Source organism: Camelus bactrianus, chromosome 27, assembly GCF_048773025.1.
Source record: "Camelus bactrianus isolate YW-2024 breed Bactrian camel chromosome 27, ASM4877302v1, whole genome shotgun sequence".
NCBI lineage: Eukaryota > Metazoa > Chordata > Mammalia > Artiodactyla > Camelidae > Camelus > Camelus bactrianus.
This window is the reverse complement of record NC_133565.1, coordinates 20,711,537-20,729,688: the sequence shown is the minus strand read 5'-3', so window position 1 is coordinate 20,729,688 and position 18,152 is coordinate 20,711,537. Positions and strand designations below refer to the sequence as shown.

The 18,152-nt window shown below is 41.4% G+C and overlaps 1 pseudogene; it reads right to left on the bottom strand.

Moving 5' to 3' along the window:
* Nucleotides 1-13,206: 13,206 nt before the first annotated feature.
* On the bottom strand, nt 13,207-16,607 carry LOC105075200 (U6 snRNA-associated Sm-like protein LSm3 pseudogene; annotated as a pseudogene).
* Between the last annotated feature and the right edge of the window lie 1,545 nt (nt 16,608-18,152).

The following is an 18,152-nucleotide window of genomic DNA, read 5'->3' as shown; positions in this document are numbered from 1 at the left end:
TTGGTCTTTCTTAAACTGCATGGTGGGAACCACCATGATTATTTTATCATGGTCCTCCAAGCTGTATACATATACCATATATACTTTTAAAAATATATGCTATACATTTAAAGTGTGTGGTTAATACTTTTAAAATTTTTAAAAAAGTAATGTAAGAGATAAAACAAGTCTGCATGTAGGCAAAGACAACTGTTAAGAGTTTGTCAGTGTCTTCATGCATGTTTGGGGTCAGAAGAGCACATCCACATTTGGTTTCTTCACTTTTATATCATTTGGGGGGTCTTTTGTTTGTTTTTTATTTCCTCACAATCACATAGTAGTTTTGAATTTAAAAACAAGGACAATAATATTTCAATGGAAATCTTTATCTATGGTTAGGACAAATTCTTAAGCATTTCAAGGTAAAGTAAAACAAAACAAACCCAAATGTCCTTCAGCAAGTGAATGGTAAACATACAGTGGTGCATCCATAGGGAACACTACTCAGCAATGGAAAGGGACTGCTAGGTACTGATACACACAACAACTCGGGGACGTTGCACTGAGTAAAAGAAGTCGGTCCCAAGTGGTTACAAACTACATGCCTCCATTTTTATGACATTCTCAAAAATACAGAACTACAGTGAACTGCAGGGGAGAACAGAACAGTGGTTGCCAAGAGAAAGGGGTGGGAGAAGGGAGGGAGTTTTTGAGAGATGTGAAACTATTCTGTAAGCTGATTATGGTGGTGGTTTCCTAACATATGTGTTACAAATCATGCAACCATACATCCTTCACAAACACTCACACAAAAGTTAATTTTACTATATAATTAGAAGGAAAGGAGGGAAGCGGGGAGAGAGACAGAGACAGAGACAGAGGGGATGGGGGAATCCATCTTTAAATGCAATCCAAAAAAGACAAAAACTCGAATTCGAAAAGATACTTGCACCCCAATGTTCATAGCAGCGCTATTTACAACAGCCAAGACGTGGAAGCCACTTAAATGTTCATTGACACGTGACTGGATAAAGAAGATTTGGTATGTATATATATTGGAATATTACTCAGCCAAGGGGGAGGGGTTGGGAAGGGACAGGCTGGGAGTTCAAAATTTGTAGATACTGCCAGGCATATGCAGAAGAGATAAACAAGAATGTGCTGTGTAGCACAGGGAAATATATACAAGATCTTCTGGTAGCTCACAGCAAAAAAAAAAAAATGTGACAGTGAATATATGTATGTTCATGTATAACTGAAAAATTGTGCTCTACACTGGAATTTGACACAACATTGTAAAATGACTATAACTCAATAAAAATGTTAAAAAATAAAAAAAATAAAATAAAATAAAATAAAATCAGCACACACACAAAAATGATTTGGTATGTATATATACTGGAATATTACTCAGCCATAAAAAGGATGAAACAACACCATTTGCAGCAACATGGATGGACCTAGAGATTCTCATACTAAGTAAAGTAAGTCAGAAAAAGACAAATATTATATGATATCACTTATATGTGGAATCTTTAAAAAACTGATACAAATGAACTTATTTACAAAACAGTAATAGACTCACAGACTTAGAAAACAAATCTGTAGTTACCAAAGGGCAAAGTGGGGGGGTGGGAAAAGGAGGGATCAATTAGGAATTTGGGATTAACAGATACACACTACTCTATATAAAACAGACAAAACAACGAGGACCTACTGTATAGCGTAGGGAACTATATTCAATATCTTGTAATAGCCTATAACAGAAAAGAATCTAAATATTTTATATATATATATATATAAATCTGAATCACTTTGATGTACACCTAAGATTAACACATTGTAAGTCAACTATACATCAATTTAAAAAAATGCAACGTTGTATTCTGTATAGGATCTGGGATCAGAAAATAGATGTTAGTGGGAAAAAAAACTGATGAAGTCCAAAGAAAGTCTGTAGCCCCATTAGTAACAGTGGACTGATTTTAATTTCTGTCTCGACAGATGAAGCAGAGCAATGTGAGATATTAACATTAGGAGAAACTGGGTAAAGAGTATAGAGAAACTCTCTGTGTTATCTTGGTAATTGTTCTGCAAGTAAGTCGAAAATTACTTCCCCCAAACATTTAGTATTTAAAAATCCAAGGAAAAGTGTAGATGCTATAACTTTTATTTTCAAAAAATGGAGGGAGGAACATATCTGCATATTTGTTTGTATAACCCATATATATCTCTAGGAAAAAAACTCAAGAAATAATATTAGTTATTTCTACAGATGGAGAAGAGGGTCTGTAGAGGACAGTCACATGAGGAATTTTTAATTATGTACTTCTTTTATATTTTAAATTTTGAATCATGTGGAAGTATTCATTATTTTTAAATGAAATTAATATTTTAAAAAAACCCAGGTGTTGAATTGATTGGCCAAAGGCTATGTGTCTTTTATACTTTGATACCCACAGTCATATTGCCTGGGGAGAAGTTCCCCATGAATTGATAAGGAAATAGCCCCGGGTTCACAGTAACAGTTGTGTAATTCATTATTCATCTTCAGTTGTGTCAATGCTTCTAGCAGCTTCTAATCTCTGAAATCTGAACCATACCCAGCCCAGGGCAGCTCTGTCAGGGCACTCAGGTTGCAGGAACAGGATTCTCCTGGGAGGGTCTCATTGAGTTATGATTTGCGGACCCCAGTGCAACTCTGCCGTATGATAGGATAAAGATCGTCTGCCCTGTGGATGGCATTTGTCATTGACTAGCAACATCCACAGGGAAAAAAAAAAGAAGTCACTAATCCTCTTCTGTGCTTCTGTGGAAACAAATGGCTCTTCCTGCAAATCTCCAGAGGGGAAGAAGTCAGTGGGTGAACCCCGCTCTGCAGTCAGTGGTCCTTTCTGCAGGAGTTGGGAAGATGTGGCTTTCTCCTCCACTGAAAAAAATCATTTAGTATCTTTCCTGTGTCTCTGATACCAGTACGTATTCACATTCACCTTAGAAAAAGGAGAAAGGGGGAAAATACTGGTAGTTACCTTCTAAAGTGGTTTTATTATTCAGTTTTTAAATCTTCACTTTTGACAGAGCCATCCATAAGTTTCAAGAGCCAGAGTGTGACTAAATAAATAGCCTTTAAACACCGTTCCCTTATCTCTGAAAGTGGAATATAAATGACACATTTCTTCACTGCTTATAAAGCTCCCCAGACTTCGGTACTTCCGTTGGCAATAGATTGTATACCCACTGGGGGTTTTATTCCAAAGGACCAGGGAATCATTCCTTCAGTTCTAATAATATGTATTTTTTATGTCTATCACTCTGCAGGGTGGCTGCCTATGGCTGCGCTGATGGTGCACGGCAAAACTCCAGGGAGGGTCTTTTCACAAAGACTGGGATATGAATAGCAACCCCTAGACTTGTGGGAAACTCCAGTCCTGCTCCCTGTGAGCTTTGCCTGAGAACAAACAGTGAAAGGATTATGAAATACACCACCCTGTGTTGCCAGAAAATGCAACCGGAGGGCTAAATGTGTTTGCTTCCATTTGGATTTTTACATTGGCGTTTACATTGACTTGATTATTTGGGAAGACTGAATGTGCAGGGGGAAGAGCACTGCCTAGGAGCCTGGAGTTCAAATTCTCTTCCTCTCTTCCTGGCCCTGTTGCTAAGCTAACCATGAGGCGAGTCATTGCCTCTCTCCTGGTCTGGGCTCCTGCATTTGTAGGGGTAGGGGGGACCAGATGATTGCTGAGTGTCCTTCTCTTTTTAGAGTTTGATGGTGGTAGAATGTGGGTTCATTTCTGCCATCCAGTTAAGTTTTCAAACTCAAAAAGAGTTTATGAATAAGACTGCAGTTTGGAATTTGGACTTAGCATTGCAGGGAAGGGAGTGTCCCCTGGTTTGGGTGGGGTGAAGGAATAGGAATTCTCTCTAGAGAGGGAAGACTTTTCTCATCAGGCTTAGGCTGCCGGGTGGTACGTCTTGCCTACTGGGAAGGAGAAATATAATGATGATAATTTGTTGGTTGGAATCACGCCTCACAAGAAGCGAGGGAGAAGTAAAAATGCAGAACGAATGACTAACCTTTGCCTTGCCTTAGCAGGAAAGCTGGTGAAATTTAGAAACATGTTCATGTCTTTATTCACCCAGGCTCTCTACCTGAACCAAAAACTATTCGTGAAACTTTCCACATTAAACTTTCAGTTCCAGTAAAGTTCATAGCAGCTCCTAAAACTGCACTTGGAGGTGACAACATAACATTCCTTTGGGTCTGATGCATAGAGGCTCGGAGTGTGAGGGATGAAAAAGGTTTCAGAGGGGAAGAGTTGGTCAGCTGTGTTTCCACCATGTGCCGAACACTTAACTTACATTAATGATCCTGGCTGGATGCTTTATATGTATTATTTCCAATCCTTCTAAGGATCCTACAAAACAGGTAGTTTTTACCAAAGAAAAAACTGAGGCTCATAGCTGGGTAAATCACTTACTCAGTTTCACTCGACTCTAAGATGCTGGTTTGAGTTTTTAACCCAAATCTGTCTGACTCCACCCTCTAAGTTGTGTTCACATCAGTGAACTCCAGGGAACAGAAATGATCCCCTTTCCTCTGTTTTATTGTGTGGATCACCTAGAATTTTATTTCCGTATTCACATAATTTTCTCTTCTCTAAGTCAGTGAATGTCCCGAGCACAGGGAAAGTGTTTTATTGGCCTCTGAATCCTCAGTATCTGGCAAATGGTAAATGCCCAGAAGACATTTGTTCAGCTCAAGTCACACAATTAATTAGCCACAGAGCCAAGACTAAGTCCAGACCTCTTGACTCCTGGTCCAAAACTATTTCACCACCACATTATTACTTTTAGATTTTTAATCACATCCAATTTCCAGATTATTCTCCCCATAAAACCTCCTACTTCCCACATCCCAAAGCCTGCACATTATTTCTTGGAGAAGAGGGAAGGTTTTCATTACAACTACAAAGGCTTGCATTTATCGAAGACTCACTGGGTGCCGAGAGCACAGCCTCACTACGTGTTAAGCCCTTTCCTGTGAACTGGCCCATTTCATCCTTATGGTTCTCAGACAGAAAGGCTGTGATTAACCCCCTTTTACCAACGAGGAAGCTGAGAAATAAAGATAGTAACTGGTCAAGTTCTGAGAGCTGGGAAGAAAGTGCAGAGAACATAGCTCTAGACTCTAAGGTGTGATCTGAAGGTCCGAGCTCCCTGCCTGGGTGGGAGCAGAGAGGAGGGAAAGTTGCCACAGCACAGGTCCGAGGTTCTCTCTCTTGATTCTGAGAAACCAAGTAGGATGTGTGTGCATGTGTGTGTGTGTAGTAACTGCGATATCCTGATCCTTAAGGAACATGGAGAATGCCAGCTTCCAAGGGCCATTTAACTGAACTCACCTACTCCTTTTAATCCCTGAGAATTTCTCCCCAGAGCTTTTGAAATAGGTTGCTGAGCACTTCCCACGTTGAATCTGCGCATACGCTGGTTTCTGACAAGGTCACGTGGAGGATAAGACCCAGAGCGTCCCAGGGAGATTATGCTCAAATTGCAAAAACCTGAAAATGCATTGATAAAGGCTTAGCCACATTACTCTGAAGACTGTGATGCTGTGGGAGATTCATACACAGCAAACCTCACAAGGTTCTGAGGCTTATATCATTTTCTATGCCCCTCTTTTCCCCCTGGAGATTCTGAATCCCTCCTGGAGATTAAAATGTAATGATACAGTGAATCGAAAGAGAAAAGCATCAAAAAAAATCATACTTGGAAGCATTATGGGATATTTATGACATTAAGCACCAAAGTGGAAGGGGATTTAAGTTCAGGAAACAACTCTGACTCACACATGTATTTGTATTTGTATACATTTAAAAATAACAGGATTGGAGGCAGCAGCTTTGCAAATTTCTAGCCAGAGCAGTTGAGGGGACAGCCCCTCGGGGAGGGGGCACAGGCTGGCCTTAAGGGGGGTGACTGCAAGGGAGAAGGCGGTGGGCAAGAAGGTCTGGGTTATCAACCGCAGCAAGTACAGGATTATCATAAATGGTTAAAGTTGCATAAAAGACATCATTTCATCACTGGGGACTTTCAGTAGTTCATTCATTCTGCACATGCTGAGCTTGATTCTAACCACTGGGGTACACTTGGCCACAAAACCTGCAAAGTCAGCTAGCTCCGAGCAGCTTCTCTCCTGAAAGTTAGTAATTTAGTCACGTTCACAATCTTATTAGCTTTTGCATTTGGTCCCAAACAACAACAATAACCAATGTGGAGGTGTCAAATGATGATAAAGACACACACAGAAAACAATTTAAAGAATTCGCTTGGGATGCAAGAGATAAACATCGTATCTAACAGGAACGCAGGGCAGTGACTCCACCAGGGCAGTTTTTCTCTAAGGAGAAAGACCTTGCCTCCTGAGGTTGGTTTAAAGCTTATTCAGTATCTTTAAAAGTGAAGCTTATTTCACTTAATATGACAATTTCTAGGTCCGTCCATGTTGCTGCAAATGACATTATTTCATTCCTTTTTATAGCTGAGCAGTGTTCAGATATATATAGATATAGATATCTATATCTATATATATACACCACAACTTGTTTATCTAGTCATCTGTCGATGGACATTTAGGTTGTTTCCATGTCTTGGCTATTGCAAATAGTGCTGCTATGAACATTGGGTGCATGTGTCCTTTCAAATTAGAGCTTTCTCTGGATATATTCCCAGGAGTGGGATTGCTGGATTGTACAGTAGCTCTATTTTTAGTTTTTTAAGGAACCTCCATTCCATCCTCCATAGTGGCTGCACCAATTTACATTCCCACCAACAGCGTAGAAGGGTTCCCTTTTCTCCACACCGTCTCCAGCATTTATTATTTGTAGTATTTTTAATGAAGCGTAACTGAATTGCTTTGCTGTACATCTGAAACTGACATTGTAAACTGACTATATGTCAATAAAAATAAGAATTTTAAAAATATGATAATAGAACACACACACACACACAAAACAAAACACCAAACAAAACTAAGTTTGTTCATGGGAAGAGTAAGGCTGCCTGGGGCAGGCGCAGCTGCCCAGGAGAAGGCACTCCAGGAGCAGAAGGACACCTGGGATCCGCCCCCAACCCATACCACAGCACACACAGGGGACCCACCCATGAAGTGAGCCTTCTTAAAAGTCTTGGATGGCAGCTTTATGGGGCACCGACACCCGATGACATTCCTCATGAATTCTAGTTTATCTGTTTATTTTTTGTCTCAAGTCAATATGCTATTGTGCTGTCTACTTTGAAAATTGTAACCTTACAGCCTAATTGTTGAGAAATATTCCTGCGAAAGGCGAGGTGGGGAAGTGTTGTCTAAGTGTGTGGGCTCCATCCTGACTTTCCTGGGCTTGTAAGCACTTCAAGAAAGATGATGTTTCCCAGTGCATCCCAATGGACTGATGTGTTACTTCTAATGTTGTGCACCCACCATTCAGTCTCCAGGCAGGGAGCTCGCCAGCCCCGAGTAAAAGCATTCGCCTTTGTCATAACCAGTTGGGAACTGGTATTGATTGAACTACATCTTTGGGAAAGAAAAAGCGAGGATGACACCCGGGTCTGTCATGCCTGATTTACTTGAGAAGTGAGAAAAATGCTGACCTGGGAAAGTGGTGACCTCAGAACTAAATACATGTGTGTCAGATAAACTGCGAGCTGCTCATTGCACGGGGGAATCGGCACATCTGGTGATGGGAATATCGCTCGGCGGGATGACCCAGCTGGGCAGGGGAGGGAGGACATAATTGAGCTTGTTTACGAACACTGCTTGCTAACTCAGCTCTTGGCAACTTTGGGGATGACCTTTTCCCCTCAGGCCTTCATGTTCTTCTTTCTTGTCTTGGCAGCTACCAAAATGGAGGTACTAGTTGTGAGATTAAGTCTGTCGGTCAGCAACGCTCCATGTGATTCCTCTTCTCTGAGGAGATACAGTTTTAGGAAACCCATGACTGCAGAGTTCCCAGCTTAATCTTAATTTCCCTACATAGAGGGAAAAAAAGAAAGAAAGAAAAAGAAAAAGACCAGACAGTACCAGATTTGAATGGGAGAGTAAACATAAGTAGTTTGCATTCTCCAAATGAAAATACTTGCATGCATGTTTACTTTTAAAACCTATTTCTGGGGCAGATTCCCTGCAGTGCCACTGGGGAAAACAAACCATCAATGGCTGTTTGGGGAGCCTTCTGTCCAGATGAAGTGGTTGTGATAATTCTGAGAGAGATGGCAAGGTGGAGGAGAACGAATAGGCGTCTATAGTTGAACATGCCTCTGCTTGAACCCCGATTCTGCTGCTTCTTGTGGGACATTTGACAGATTCCCAAACTTCAGCTTTCTAAGCTGTAATATGACACAGTAATACGTGTCTCAAACAACGGCCGCGAGGAGGAAGTGATGTGATACACGGAAAATGCCAAGCAGACTTGCTGCCCAGTAAGTGATGACCATCATTCCTGCTTTTGAAAGTGGAGGGATGGATTGAAATCCACAGAGCCATGAGCTGCAATCTCAGTATTTACCTTAATTCCAGACAATACATTAAATGTATCGGTAAAGAAGAAACTTGTTTCAGAGCGTACTTTGTGGTTTAGAAATTGAGATGTGTGCTGCTTGTCTGTCTTAACTGAAGGCAAACAAGTGTCACAGTGGCAGGTACAAAGCAGGTGGCTTAAACAGGTCAGAACTTGAAGCTCTGCTCCATATGTCAGTGGTGGTCTAACACATTATCAAAATAACACGCATTCCTCCATTGTCAAAGATTCCAAAAATACTGTTTCGTGACAACCTCCCTGGATTCTCAGTAGATTTTACGCAAAAAGGCTCTACCAACTCACTATGATTCAACAAAAGTTTAATTCCATTTTTTAATCAAATGATTCCTTTTTTATAATTATAATTGAAGGCTTGTATAAGATGCCTTAATTTGTGATCATATGCCATCCTCACACTCTTCTTTGATCTTGTCATATTTGTAATACCATGACAATTTGGCCAACAGCAACCTCTTTTTAGAAAGGTAAATAAGAATAATTGGTCTCATGGGACAAACAGGATGCATCTGGACTACGGAGCAATTTTCAGACATGCTGGAGAAATGCTGTATTAGAGAAATAACCCGGAATATTTTCCTCTCATCCCAGCAGAGAAAATCCCACCATCAGGAAGGGACCCAGTCGAGATACGTACCCTGCTTATCCTCAGATAGCTTTGATTTTCCGCTTCCATGTTTTATAAATATTGATGACACTTGCAAAGTTCTGTGCCTTTGTGAATTACATTTAATATCGTCTCCATTACTGTTGTTATTTTGCTACCATGGTGAAACAATTTTCTTGAAATTAAGTATCATGAAAAATTTGAGACTAGGTCTCAGCTGAGCAATTGAGAAAGACAGATGTGATGAAATTAAAGGATGATGAATAAACACACTTGTGCGATGATTTAGAGGACACCCGTTTCTTCAATGAAAGAAGGAGACTCGATGCAAAGCATTTGCTTTTTGTTTAGCGATCTCTCTTACCTCTTCACTCATTGTTGCTTCCTGACACAAGAGCCATATCCAGGCAACAGTCTGACTGTGTTCTGAATAAGCCGTATGAGATACCAGCAAGCCACGATTTTTCCTTTTGTTACTAATTGGTCATAAATTCTTGGAATGTTTATGAACTAAAGTAGCAAGCTCCTTTGGCATTATACGAACCTCATCCGGAAGAAAGAAGAAATTAAGCACCATGTGTTTAAAACCTATTATATGGCAGGGATGGGACAAAGCCCTGTAAAACCATTGTCTCCCTCATCTTCACTGCAGTGGTGGGAACCAGTATTATTTCCCCCTTTTATAAAGGAGAAAGTGAAGACAGCAGGGGCTTCGTCAAAGTCTCATGTATAAGATTTGAATTCTGGTTCCTCTGATCTTAAACATCATGACCTTTGCCAAAACTGTTATTGAAACATCAGTAAAAGTGGATGTAGGGTGTAGATTTGGTTACCATGAACTTGCACATCTGGGAAGGTATGGGGCAATTTGTAATGTGAATGAAATACTTTTCATCAAGAAATAGGACACGATTACCTAGTTTCTTGGAGTTACACACATTGACCTTAATACTAAATTGGATTGCCTCTATCTTAAGGTAGCAAGTTCCTGGCTTGCCACACTGGGAAACCTCTCATGGCCAGGGTGCTGCCAGCAGCCTCTGGGAAGGCAAAGTGAATGGACATGTGGGAACTAGAGACTGGCCCTTCACGAGGCAAACTGTCCATGCATCTAAATCTTCAACAGCCAACCGATGCTAACATGAGTCTCTGAAACATGAGGTCATTGTGGGAAACTTGCAGGTAGCTAAAGAGTTAAAAGCAAAGAGGCCGAGACTGAAATCCCATGCTCTCTCATAATTCCTGCATTTCTTTTTAAGACAGGTAAGAAGGGGACAGGATTCGTTTGCAAAGTCAGTGGAACTTTCCAATCACCTTTCTCCCTATACAAGGATCCCAGCGTCTTGCTCAGTTTAAGATTTTCAGCACAATGAAAATTCATTCCACTGGACGGGCAGGTAATGCAACTTCTTTTCACAACAACAGCCTTCTTTCTTTGGAGGCATTTCAGCCCGGCCATTCAGGTTCAGGAAGTATGCGAAGCAGGTTGGTAGGATTTCAAGTTTCAGCAGTAAACTCTGCAGGCAGACATTGCATTAAGCAGAGAAAGTCAATGCACCATCCATCAGGCAGCAGATTCTGGCATACGCCATTTCCTCACTGGACCACAATGTATCAGAAGTATAAAATAAGTTTTCACATGAAGTGGGATGACATAAATGAAGAGTGAGCCATATGCTCAGCAAGACCTTCTGATTACAAGAAGGCTGGTTTTTATTTTTTTCCCCAAAAGTCATTCAAAAAGAAGAAGTAGCTCCCAGTTATGGTATCAAGTGATGTAACTGAACCGCAGTCCCCAGTGGAACCTGAAATGTCACATACTCAGCCCATTCGCTAGTCAGAGCAGGTACATGCCTGTGCAGACACGGCCACCTTGGAAGAAACCTTGCGAGGGCTTGGTTTGTGGGCTCTGAGTTGACTTGCATTGTGCATGCACGTTGAATAATGATTGCAATCTGATTTCATTCCGAAGAATTACCCTTTGTAAGTTCCAGGAGGTGATAATACCATGACAGCTTCCTTCAGCATCCTGCATGTGCAGAGCACATCAGGTGTGCAAATGCCATGAGGTCCAGGGCCCTGGTCCTCACAGTGTACAGTCAAGTAGAGTCTGAGTCCCACAGAGGATGCCTCATAGGAAAAGGCAGTTGGGGAAAGTGTTTTAGATCTTAAATGCCAATCAAGTTCCAAAAGGAAGTCATGACAAGGCTAGGGAAATCTAGAAAGGCTGGCAGATGAGGTGGGATTCTGATTTTGCTTTGTAAAATGGGTAGGTTTAATTAGGAAGAGAAGGAAGAGAGGACAGAATGAAGTCAGGCAAGAAAGCACAGGTATGCTGGGCAAGTGGAGAAGCAGAATTTTCTGGAATCTTGAGTTACTTTTGAAGAGTGGTTAGAGACTGGACTGGAAGGGTTAACCAGGGCCAGCTTGTGAGTGGCTTCGGATGGAAGGCTATGGAATTTAAGCTTTATTCTGTCTATAAAGGTGGTTGAATTTACATTTGTGTGCAGGACAGATAGCAGGGCATAGGAGAAGCTGTTCATCCCCCAAGTGTCACTGAGAGCTTAGCGAGGGATAGACACTTGGGATGCAGAGAGGAACACATCGGTGATCATCTGTAAGAGCTCACAGAATAATAAGATGGATGCATATGAACACAGTTTTGCCATACTTAGCATGGGCTTTAAGAAGGAACCAGAAATGAAGGGCTATTAAGGGACCACCATGGTCCAGGTGGGATGGAATTCGAACTTGAACTAAACTGGAGAAACAGGAATGTGTACCAAAGAGGGCTCCCAGGAGTGACTCAAAGTCAGAACTGACATTTCAGAAAGTCCGGAGCAAGAGGTCAAGCAGGAAGAGAGGGTTGGAGGTCGCCTGGGTGGAGCTGAATGGAGGCGATGCTGGAGGTCGCTGAGTCAGCAGGCTGCGCCTGAACTTGGGCTTGGAGACCCCAAAGGGGAGAGGAAGGAGAAGCAGGAAAAAAGGCCGCAGTGAGGGAAGCGACAGCCACAGAGGCCACCACGAAGAGAGAGCTCAGAAGGGAGTGGTCAGCACGGATGCATATTTGTCCCCTGTCCAGGGGTTGCTCCACTGGCCTGGGTCTGGGCGAGGAGAGACGTGCTTGCTCTCAGTAGCTTCTTTTCTGCATTAAGAAAAACAAAGGCTGGGCACAGAGAGGGTCGCTGTTGTCCACGCAGAGCAGCTTCACCTTTGCCTTGTCCTCAGAGCCCACCTAAGGTTTGCTTTTCGATGCTGTTCCTCTTCCCAGTCAGTTCCTCTCCACTTCCTGGAAGAAGCTCTTTCTGCGCACGCCCACCTCCTGCCCACCTCCCACCCACACCCCATCCCCTTCTTTCTCACTCAGCGGTAACCCGGTTATGTGAGTTTGGATTTTGATATCGCATTACATTACCAAGATGTCTTTGAGTCCCAGGTTTCTTACCTGGAGGAGGAAAAAAAAAAAAAACAAAAAGAAAGAGATAAGAATATTGACAAGAATGAAATTGAGAAAAATCTTGATTAGATGCTTAATATATTGTCTGGACAATTGCAGGTTCTCACTAAATATTGATGACTCTCTTGCTTCTTTGCTTATTAGCTTTTCTTTTCTTTTTCGCTTTCTTTTTCTTTTTTTTTTCTTTTTCTTTTTCTCTTTTCTTTTCTCTTCTTTTCTCTTCTTTTCTCTTCTTTTCTCTTCTTTTCTTTCCTTCCTTCCTTCCTTCCTTCCTTCCTTCCTTCCTTCCTTCCTTCCTTCCTTCCTTTCTCTCTCTCTCTCTCTTTCTCTCTTTCTGAGTGCTGCATTTTGGTGATCACATTTACTGGAAGGGTTGGAGAAAAATTAAAATGCCATTTAGCTTAAGAATTTGTGCATTATCTGAAAATTAACTTCTTTCAGGAATGGAAGAATTCTTGGTTATTTCTTAATATCAAAATGGACACAGGTATCTCTCTTGAATATCTTCTCCATTTAAAGGGGCCATCATAGAAGTTCTCCTATTTTCCACACAGGATAAATTCTTTGTTTCAGCCAACACTCAATGGCGGGGCAACTAGCACAGTGCCATCTCCCCAGACAGAGAGGGTTGGAATATTCCATTTTGTTGATTTACGTGTCTCTGCATGTTTCTTCATCGATTCCTATAGTTGTCACAGAGTCCTCCACATCTCCCAATATCACATTTAAATGTTGATCATCATGTAACCTGCCTCTCTCTGTCATTTCTCATTTTCACATAGACTCGCTCATCCAGGCTGAGCCTGCTGGGGTCCAGGGGCTCTTCTGCAGTGTTGGTACTTTGTGGCTTGTCCACGTCGCCTGCTGTGTTTCAACCGCTGTGCCCCGAGGTTTTCAATAGCTAGTGAGTTAGCATACAGAAGACACTCAATGCTCTTTGAATTAATCCTCCTTCTTGTCTCTATTAAAAATTAAACATTTTAGGGCAGGGTCCTCTCTGGGTCTGGTATGTAGAAGCTTGTGCATGGTGCCCACTGATAAAATCTTTGTTGAATAATTGAGAAATATTGTTAGGAAAGCAAGGGAACTTCCAAATGAGAGCTGATTGCAATTTTACACTGTGCGTGTCTGGAGAGGAATTGAGTTTGAAACCCTACGTCTCTCCCAGCACAGGCTCTGGACCCAGATTCTCTCCCAATCTCCAAACAAGTCCCTGCTTTTATAGTTTAACGAACCGTTGCAGTGGCCTCAGGAACACAGAAGGAATCATTAATCAGAGACACATATGCCACATCTTTGGAATCTGTCAAACCCGTACCTAAAAAATCATCTGTGTATATTCCACAGTGACAAAAGCAATACATCCTAATCTCCTACAGAATATTAAATCCCACCACCAAAACAAATGCCTTGTGACAGGTGATTGATAGGTGTTTCCCCTGACAGCTGCTGGCACAGAAATCCCCCCTCAAACCCGTCTCTGAAAAAAAGTAGAAGAGCAGTTTGAATTCCCCAGCTAGCGCCCACCCCACACCACGTGGTGCGGCGTCTAACTGCCTCACCATAAAAGACGTAACATTCAATTGACCTTTTACTTATCTATAAATGCAGAGTGAGCTGCGTGGACCCCGATCCACCAAGGAACCATTTCAGGAAAATTTATTTCCTTTTACTATCCATAAAAATAAATCGCTCCTCACAAAGGAGAGACAAAAAATCCACTCTCTTGTCCTAATACGATTATTATGAAAGGGATGTTTTCTCTGAGCAATCATAACGAGGTGGCATGCTGTCAATTTTTTATCAAGCTTTGTTGCCACACTCAGATTGTCTGGGGCTCCAGGGAGAGAGCATGCAGTGGGCTGGCTTTGTTTTATTTTTGCTGATGTTGTGATGGATCAAATGTTTCTAATGCAGGTAAATTTTTATCATTGGCCTCCCAACTTTTCCCCTGATGCAGGATGAAAGATGAGGGGAAGTGTGGAAGCAGCTTTAGACGAGGGAGAGTGATGCTGGGGTAAAAATGTGCATATGCACAAGTGCACATGTGAGTGCACACACTCGCGCTGGATGGTGCTCCGTGCTCTTCTGGCCCGCAACAGTGGGAAAGAAGTTCTGCCATTGTGATAAGAAAAAAAAACTATGTCCTCCAGCTTTGGTATTTCTCAATAGTCTTCACTTTAAGGGTCTCTGTGACACTTTGCTCAGCTCACAGTTGGTCAGGGTGGCTGTGCTGCACGCTGTGTTGTGCTCCTTTGAAGCCAAGGATGAAATTAACCGTGAGTATAGTCAGTATCCACTTCGTACCAGGAAAGACACTCTTTGCTTTACAGAAAACCCCATCTTCATGAGAGGTTGCTGTCTCTTTTTGAAAATGAAGAAACAGGTTTGGGCAACCGAGGAACTGGGCTAAGGTCCCACAACAAATGAAGAACAGAGGGGAGAGAGCCACCTTCTCCAGGGTTAGTGGGGTGATTACTCCCTGGTAAGGTGTGAACTGGAAGACAGGCAGGATGGTGTTCTCAGCACCTAAGGCAGGTGGAGACACGGGACCCACCGGATGAAGTGGGACAGTCTTGCCAGACAGAAGTTTAAATGTGGTTGAGGCTCCAGGAGAAACAAATAATTGTCTTTCTCATTGGATAGGCTGTTGTGAGCAGAACCATAGAGGTACAGTAATATAAGCTAAGAACAGACAAGGAACAAAATTAAATTAAAAAAATCTTTAAAAATTACTTTCATATATAAAATAGATTTAAAAAAACAAGGACTTACTGTATTGCACAAGAAACTATTTGAAATTTTCTAATAACCTGTAATGAAAAAGAATCTGAAAGACAATAGATAGAGATGTTATAACTGAATCACTTTGCTGTACACGAGAAACTAACACTACAATGTAAATCAACTACACTTCAATTTAAAAAAGTAATAAAAATTAAATTAAATTAAAAATTACTTCTATTATTGTGGTTTACTTATTCTTGACATTATACTTGTAATAAGTTAGAAAAAATTTTATGTAATATATATTTTAAAATGCCTCTAAGCAAAGAGAAGCATATAAAACCACGTGTCGGTTAATTATCCACATTTTAAAGTATATCCTTATATATATATATATATATATATATATATATATATATATATATATATATATATATCCATCCTTATAGCCTTATCGTTTTGAATTAAATGGCTGAGCTTTGACGGCATGAAATGTATTTTTTAGTCTATTCAAGTTTTTATTTTTAAATTACAGTTAATTCTGGTAAAGTATAATTTACTAAAATATTATGGGCGTACATTAAGAATATTCTTTCATGGTATTTTAAAAAATATCTTTTATACCTGTAATCATGTCTCCTTTCTCTTTCTAATATTGTGTGTGTGTGTGTACACCTCTTAGGTTTGGTTATTCTTAATCAGTTGTTCATCCTAGGAGCCCTGGTTTTTTAGTTAAGAGACCACATTTGAAGATTTGAAAACCCTTTGCTATGGGGTCGGTCATAGCTTTCTGTTGTTTTTCAGTGAACTGAGCTATGAGATGCTTTTAAAATAAAATACTTGATGGGTTCATACCGATGGATATTGCCAATTCACATTCAGAACCACCAGCAATCTTCTTAACCTCACCAATATGCCAATGTCACCCACACTGACAATCCCACTGATCAACGAAACTGACATCATCTCTCATCTGTTTTGTCCAAAGAGGCACACACCACGGTCTCAAAACTGTGATATAAATGCTGCCATCACCAATGTTTTCTGAAAACATGTCAAGACTCTTTATTTAAAATCAGTTTTTAGGAAATATCCCACTAGGAACAAATAGTCAAATAATGAAATTTCTCTGGGTGGTTAGGTCACCAGCTGACTCTTGGCAAGTCCTAAACAGAAATGACAGCCTCACTCACAAACTTAAATGTGCTCATCCCTTCTCCGGTTCCTCACCTCGGTACACCATGGTCTGGTCCCACCTCCCTCTACAGGTGCCCTCCCTGCAACTTGCTGGGCCATTCCACCCTGTGGACTTGCTGAAATGTTGGCTATTCCCAGAATAGGCCACGGTGATAAAGACACCTGCACTTATGCCTGGGAGTTTGGGACTTGTCAAGGGTCAGATGACTTGGTGCCATGAGCTGTGCTTTTGGGAGTATGTCTGGGGTTCCTGAGAAGGGTGTACCTCACCGCAGCATTTAAGCAGAGGGAATGAGGGCTTTCCAGACTGACTGCTCCAGGACAGGGAAAGGAGTGTCTGAGGAACCACAGATGTGGGCATGGAGGTGTCCCATCCACCAGCTGATGAGGGTCAAGCCTGAAAAAGCTTGTGGGCTGCATCTGGAAGCATCTTTGGTATCCTCAGAGCCTACACTTGATTGTGAACAGCCTAACCTGAAAACCTTGAATAACCCTGGGGTTAGCAATAAACTTTGGGGGGTGGTGGTGGTAATTATGCTTATTTATCATTTTTTAATGGAGGTACTGGGGATTGAACCCAGGACCTCGTGCATACTAGGCATGCACTCTACCACTGAGATATACCCTCTCTGCCAGCAATGAACTTAAAAAAAATCTTACTCAGCTTATCTTGTAGAATGTGTAAGAGTCAACCATATATCTATACTTTCTAAGTCAACGTCAAGTAATGATAAAGGACTGAGTGTCTATGTGTGTTTGAGTGCGCATGCCTGTGTGTATGTGTGTGTGAGAGAGAGACAGAGAGAGAGAGAGAGAGAGACAGTTCCAGAGCCGCCTTGAGCCCTGTGGACGGGAAGCAAGGATAGACACTATCTTCAAATGCTAGAAACATTATTTACAGATCCCTTTCCAAGAGCAAAGAGCTCTCCCAAACATAGAAGTAAATAATGTATTCTTAACGGAGAACCTGCCATAGAATAAACATTTTTTAAAAAGGAGAAAGATTTTTAAGAAGAATACAAGTAAATCTTTTTTGCAAAAATCCTGTCAATTAGGAGCACATTTCCTTATTTTTTCCAAAACCGGACTGCCCTGTCATTACAGGTGCAGCATGTTGGTTTCTCAGCGCTTACGCTCTATTTGTTTTTCTGTTAATCAGTGTCAGGCGTCTATAAGTCAAATATGACTACTTTAATCTAGGCTTTCAATGTGTCTCTGGGGTTCTTCTCACACTTCAGTTGGACACTTAAGCAAGGGCACCACACGCTGTTCATCCTGCCACACATCCCAGTGAGCCCACTGACTGACACTGTGCCCAGCCTGGCCCACACTCAACGACCAGTGTAGAATCTGAATGACCTGTCTACCACGTGGATAACTTACTGACCACAGCTGTCATGCCACCATGTTTTTTTTTTTAATTAAAGTTGTATTTTATAAAACGTGTGGACGTAGGATTGCAGAGAAAGAAAACCATCCAGCTTCGTAGCATTTCATGGTGTATTACCTAGAGTCGTGAGGAAATTAATCACCCCGTCTGAAACTGTGAGACACCCCATTAAGCAAACCTCCAGAATGTGCATTCTCTGCC